Source organism: Triticum urartu, chromosome 4 (genome assembly GCF_003073215.2).
Source record: "Triticum urartu cultivar G1812 chromosome 4, Tu2.1, whole genome shotgun sequence".
Classification (NCBI taxonomy): Eukaryota; Viridiplantae; Streptophyta; class Magnoliopsida; order Poales; family Poaceae; genus Triticum; species Triticum urartu.
In genome coordinates this window covers 88,992,474-88,999,793 of record NC_053025.1, presented here as the reverse complement: position 1 = coordinate 88,999,793, position 7,320 = coordinate 88,992,474, and positions in this window count along the sequence as shown.

Here is a 7,320-nt window from a genome sequence, read left to right as displayed (position 1 = left end):
GAATGGAAGTGGGATAAACTTGGCATGGATTTTATCACCGGATTACCAAGGACCAAATCAGGTTATGATTCTATATGGGTAGTAGTTGACTGCTTGACCAAAGTGGCACACTTTATCCCAGTGAAAACAACTTATACCAGTGCAAAGTTGGCCAAGATATATATGACCAGGATCGTATGTCTGCATGGAGTTCCGAGGACCATCGTATCAGATAGAGGAACACAGTTTACTCAAAGTTTTGGCATCAGCTGCACCAGTGTAGAGGATCGAAAGTATGTCTAGAGGGGGGGTGATTAGACTACTTGACCAAATAAAAACTTAACCTTTTCCCAATTTTAGTTCTTGGCAGATTTTAGCTATTGTAGGACAAGTCAAGCAATCATCACACAATTCAAGCAAGCATGCAAAGAGTATATTGGCAGCGGAAAGTAAAGCATGCAACTTGCAAGAATGTAAAGGGAAGGGTTTGGAGAATTCAAACGCAATTGGAGACACGGATGTTTTTCCCGTGGTTCGGATAGGTGGTGCTATCCTACATCCACGTTGATGGAGACTTCAACTCACGAAGGGTAACGGTTGTGCGAGTCCACGGAGGGCTCCACCCACGAAGGGTAATGGTTCTGCGAGTCCACGGAGGGCTCCACCCACGAAGGGTCCACGAAGAAGCAACCACCCACGAAGGGTCCACGAAGAAGCAACCTTGTCTATCCCACCATGGCCATCGCCCACGAAGGACTTGCCTCACTAGCGGTAGATCTTCACGATGTAGGTGATCTCCTTGCCCTTACAAACTCCTTGGTTCAACTCCACAATCTTGTCGGAGGCTCCCAAGTGACACCTAGCCAATCTAGGAGACACCACTCTCCAAGAAGTAACAAATGGTGTGTTGATGATGAACTCCTTGCTCTTGTGCTTCAAATGATAGTCTCCCCAACACTCAACTCTCTCTCATAGGATTTGGATTTTTTGGAAAGAAGATTTGAGTGGAAAGCAACTTGGGGAAAGCTAGAGATCAAGATTCATATGGTAGGAATGGAATATCTTGGTCTCAACACATGAGTAGGTGGTTCTCTCTCAGAACATATGAGTTGGAATTGTGTATGTGTTCTGATGGCTCTCTCCACGAATGAAGAGGAGGTGGAGGGGTATATATAGCCTCCACACAAAATCCAACCGTTACACACAGTTTTCCAATCTCGGTGGGACCGGATCAACAAACTCGGTTGGACCGAAAAGGTAAACCTAGTGACCGTTAGAGATTTTCGGTGGGACTGACATGCAACTCGGTAGGACCGATATGGTTAGGGTTTGGGCATAACGTAATCTCGGTGAGACCGACTACACAAACTCGGTGAGGCCGAGTTTGGTAATAAGCTAACCAGAGAGTTGGTCAGGTAAACTCGGTGGGACCGATTTGCTCTTTCAGTGAGACCGAAAAGTTACAAAAAGGAAATAGAGAGTTTACACTGCAATCTCGGTGGGACCGATTCGCTCTTTCGGTGAGACCGAAAAGTCACGAAAGGGAAACAGAGAGTTTGCAATCCCATCTCAGTGAGACCGAGATCCCTATCGGTAGAACCGAATTGGTAGGGTTTGGCAGTGGCTTATGACAAGTGAAACTCGGTGGCGCCGGATAGAAAGAATCGGTAGGACCGAGTTTGGCTTAGGGTTTAGGCCATATGTGGATATGGGAAAGTAGTTGAGGGTTTTGGAGCATATCACTAAGCACATGAAGCAAAAGGCTCATTAAGCAACACCTCATCCCTCCTTGATAGTATTGGCTTTTCCTAAAGACTCAATGTGATCTTGGATCACTAAAATATAAAATGAAGAGTCTTGAGCTTTTGAGCTTGAGCCAATCCTTTTTCCTTAGCATTTTGAGGGTTCCACTTTCACATCCATGCCATGCCAATCATTGAGCTTTCCTGAAATAGTCATCTTGGAATAGCATTAGCTCAATGAGCTATATGTTGTTATGAATTACCAAAACCACCTAGGGATAGTTGATCTTTCAATCTCCCCCTTTTTGGTAATTGATGACAACATATAGATCAAAGCTTCGACAAATGATAATAAGCATGAAATATATCGTCGCTTTGAGAAGTATGTGACAAGTAAGAGCTCCCCCTAAATTTGTTTGAGGAGAAGGTTAAACTGATTCAACATAGACTGAAGATAGCTCAATCCAGACAGAAGAGTTATGCAGATTCGAAACGCAAGGAGGTAACCTATGAAATTGGAGATAGAGCATATCTGCGAGTATCACCTTTGCGAGGATTGAAACGTTTTGGAGTTAAGGGAAAGTTAGCCCCGAGATTTGTAGGACCGTATCGTGTTTTGGAACGAATGGGAGAAGTTTCCTACAAGTTGGAGTTACCTGAAGGACTGTCAGGAGTTCATGATGTGTTTCACATTTCCCAGTTGAAGAAGTGCCATGCTCATATGGCCGATATACCGCTAAGAGATACCGTACCCTTGGAGGCGTTTCAGTTGGACAATGATTTGACTTATGAGGAGAAGCCAGTCAAGATTTTGGAGTTTGCCAATCGAGTCACCCACAACAAGGTTATTAAGTTTTGCAAACTTCAGTGGAGCCACCATACCGAGGATGAAGCCACCTGGGAACGAGAGGATGATCTTCGCAAAGACCACCCACACCTATTCTCTAGCCAACCCGAATCTCGAGGGCGAGATTCATCTTAAGGGGGGTAGGTTTGTAACATCCCAAATTTTCAATTTGGAATGTTATACATAGATCATTCTTGCATATCATATTTTATTGCATTTCGTCTCGCGATCCTCGAAATCCTAAGCAACTCAAGGACCCTCAGAGAGAGTTGGGGATTTCCCCGGTTTTCAAATTTCATTTTTATCAAATTTTGAAACGGGGATTTTTTGTTTTAATTATTTTTCTCTCCAAAAATATTTCATATTAAAGTATATGATAGGAGATAATATGACTTCTCCAAAATAATTGAAATATTGGAGGAAAAATATTAAAATCAAATATTTGTTTTTTATTTGGATTTTTTTGCAATTTTGTTTGCATTAGAAAAATTGCACGTTTTCAAAATTGCATTTTAGGGCCAAGAAAATGTTCGTCTTGTTCTAAATATTTTATTTAGACAGTGAAAATTTGTTTTGTCATTTTTAGATTTTTATTTTATTTTCTAGGATTTCTTTCTGTTCGGCGGAATTGTTTAAAAAAAAGTCTTCGGGCGCCGACTGGGCCGAAACCCAGCCGGGCCGGCCCATCTTCTCCGCCGCCGACTCAGACGGAGTCCGAGCCGGATCTCCGCTCCTGCGGCTGCTCCAAGCCACCTCCTCCTCTTTAAATAACCCCAGCCCCCCCGCACCACCACCCCCCCGCCGCCCGCCGCCCCGCCACCGCAGCCGCTCTCAAGCCGCCGTCGCCGCTGCAAGACGCGCCGCCTTGCCTCGCCGCCACCTCGCCGCCTCGCCCCACCGCCGCTTCCGCATCTCGCCGGACCGACGAGGTAGCCGTTCACCGTCGGTTTTTTTTTAAGAAAACCGTTTCAGTTTTTTTTTTAAACCTAGTTTGTTTTTTTAGATCGGGTTCGCCAGTTTTTTTCCGGTTCTTCTCTTTAGTGGACGTTCGTTCGCACGTTCGTTTTAACGAACGGTTTTCGCTCGTTAGTTACAGACAACGAACGCTCGTTCGTTAGCCTGTTCGTCAGCTTTCTTTTATCGGATTTTTCCGCGATTATTTCTGAGCCGATATCCGTTTCAGTTTATCTTTTCGCTCGTTTATCAGAATCAGGCGATTCAAGCGCCTAGATCTTCGTCTCGAGACCCTCTTTCTGTTTAATCAACTCAAACAAGATTTTTCTACTGTAAAATTTGACCTTAGTTCAGATTAGTAAATGGATCTTGTTTTTTCGCCGTTTGAGTTTCGTTGCTCCGTTTGATTTGATTCTTTTCGCAAACCAGAGTTCTTAAGTTGAACTTTCTGGTTAGATCTTCTTATTTGAGATTTACCCATGTTTGTTTGCTTGATTGCTTATGTATGCTATTGTTTGTTTGCGATAGAATTCCCGGAGTGCGAAGTGTGTTATTTGGAGTCCCTGGGTTTCGCGGATCATTAGCAAGGCAAGTAACACTTTGATGATATCCCTTTATCACTCAGTTTTTATGCATTAGTTACAATCCTCAAACATTGCATGGTTAGGATGTGATTAACATGTGGGTTGGGAAGTAGTTGACGAGGTAGAACCTATTGCCCTGCTATATTCAAACCTTGGGAGTTACTTATACGAATTGCTTATATTGCTATGCTATGCTCGTAGACGTGGACGGTGGACCTGCCTGGCAGGATCGCCTTCATGAGCATGCCTCGTTCAAGGGGATGATCTCCGAGGCAGGGCCACGAGGAGAGAGCCAGGGAGCCGATGAGATTCTACCAGCAGATCAAGGATGACGAGGACCTCGCCATGCTCGTCGTCCCTCCCAAGTTCGTGGAGGTGATGAACACCTGGCTGGTCATCAAGCGACTCTCGCGCGTGGTCAGGCTCTCAGCCAACAAGCAGTGCGTGTTCTGGGTGCAGGTCCAGAACTTCGAGGGCCACATGGTGCTTGGCCGGGGATGGAACTACTTCTGCCACCGCCACCGCATCGTCCCCGGCGACCTCGTCTTTGTGCGCATCTCCGGACTCAGACTGAAGATTCAGATCTACAACTACGACTCGTTGGTGATGTGCAGGCATCGTTGCAGCAGGCACAACTGCCTTGGTAGCATCGAGCAGGCTATGTAGTTAAGTTAAGTCAGGTGTTAGTGGAGAACTTTTAGGGTGTCTGGCGAGACTTGTGCTGGGAACTTGTTCATATTTTGGCCAGGAGCAGCATCCTGGCACAGCAAGGAAGGAGGATGCCCCTGCTCTTAATCTAGACTTATGCTATCTAGTTAAGTAGTTTGTGTGTTAAGTTTGTTGTCATTACATTGCTTGTTTTGTTTGATCTTAGCTGTTGTGCTGATCATGTGTGGTGGCAAGGCCACCATATTTGAATGGGGTGAGCAGAACACAAACGCTGTTTGCAACCAAACAGCTGAAGTTTGCATCTGCTCACACCCTAAGCACAAATACGGGCAACCAAACAGCAGGGGGGTAAGTGCCTCTCGATGCGATGCAGGCAACCAAACAGGTTGCATCTACTGCATATGAGGCTCAACAATCAGGCTGGCTAGAGATGGACATGCAATGCTAGAAATCATAACTCTACTTTTCTTTGAGCAGTAATCGTAATTCTACCTAGCCAGGTGATACATGTAGCTCCTAGGTTGTATCAACGTGAGTTGAAGAAGTATAAACAGCAAATATCGTTACATGCCAGTGTGTGTGTGTGTTGCTAGCTAGTCCATCAACAGAATCCACCTGCTAGTCGACCAATCAATCCATCGATTGGATCCATCTCAAGGCAAAGCTAGCTAGCTACGCTGTTAGCTGATTCAGTCCAGCCCAAGGCAAGCCAGGTTTGCTATGTGTTCGTTTTGCCATCGGCCGAAAGCGCCGGCCAAGAGGAATATTGGTTCACGGGCACTTAATTAACCGACCAGAACGAAGGAAAGGATCGAGATGCACGCACCTGTGACAGAGTCCTGGCGGGGGTAAAGGGCTTAAGTCTGAGCTGTTTGCCTTCTACGCGTCCTCGTACCCCATCTGCTCCGCCACATGTGTCCTTCCCATGGCCGCCTGTGATGAAGACGACCCGTCGAATTCACATAGACGACGCACACCCAAATCGTGGAAGCTGACAGCCGCGGAAGACGTCTTGGAGCAAGTGGATGGAGGGCAGAGGCGGAACAGGGCTCAACAGCGAGAAAGCCAGACGACGAGCCGTCGGCCATCTTCGCCACGGCCGAGTCGAGTGAAGTTTCTCGGGAGAGATTAGATTGGAATCAAGGGGGGTGGAGGGAATTGAGACGGAGAATAGATGATCCTCATGTAGATGGGAGTGCGGGGCCGGCGGCGACGTCCACGGCCAGGACCACAGCCACGACGACCAGGAGAGGACGATGAGGGGAGCAGCGGTGGTGAATTTCTCGAGAGCGGGGAGATTGGTTGGGCTGTTTCTCTTTTCTTTGGGGTGAGGGGAGATGGAGGATGGGATGTGTGTTCGTGGGTGGGTCGTGGGCTCTGTTTTTCTTTCCTTTCTCTGTGCTGTTTTTTCGAAGTGGTGGGTAGTTTTCCTGATTTTTTTTAACGTACGGAGGATGGAGGAAGGGGTATCGATAGGGTAGGAGGTCGAACCATCATGGAGGTCGAAACATCACGACGTTCGATTCTTTTTTAATAGTAGAGATTTGCTTCGGGCATCCCAAGTACTAAAACACATATACATCCCACGTAACTGTGTACCAAGGCATGGATTAAGAAAAACATCTGTTGTGTGCAGCTTGACATGTGCACGTGCATTTACCCGGCCTCGAGGTAACTACGTACGCACGCTCAGTACGTGCAAATGTGCTAGCTTCGCGCGGCTGCTTGCTGCTATAATTTTACCGTGCACCACGCACGTGCGTACACGAGAAATGCGTCGGTGTGCACGTAGGACCGGAGCACTGTGCACGCATGTTTTATTTACCGTCTGGTTATTTAAGTCGTCCGTCCAAGACTGAGAAGGCACAGTACACGATACGGTAAAAAATGGCAGGGGGGAGTGTATATCGTTCCGGTCCCGAGCTTGTCAGTTCTCTGAAAAGGGAAAGAACCGTTAAGGCGGAATCGTCTCTGCGTTCTGTAAACTGCTACAGGTTGCGTTTTTCATGTACACAAGGCGATGGCATGGCATTAGTCAGGGTCGTACTGGTAGTACTGTTGCATGCTCACCATTTCGTCTACTGATACTTATTACCAAACCGGTGCACCGCTTGTATGGATTATGATGGATGTGTGGGGGCTAGCATGCATGTTAGCTGAGCAAACCTTTATGTGCACCAGATCAATGAGGTGTGTGCATTTAGTTTGGTGGCATAACAGGGCTGCGAGCTTAGAGCATTCAAGGGCGATGGGCAAAATTCAGCCCCATATGCTACTAATACATTCAATAATTCTACAGACGACATTTGATAGTTCATCATTTAACAAATGAAAACATAGCACATGACAACATAGTTAAGCACATGACAAGACATACTATGACATTGAACCTAAGGGCCGGACAAATTGCGCCAGACATAGTTTAACCCGCAGTAGTTCCCCGGGCGTTGCACTCACCCCACAACAACCCGAGATGAAGCAGACAAGGACAAACTGGCCTGACCGCAGCTCCACCCGCGCTGTGTTAACAACTCGCTTCTGGTGA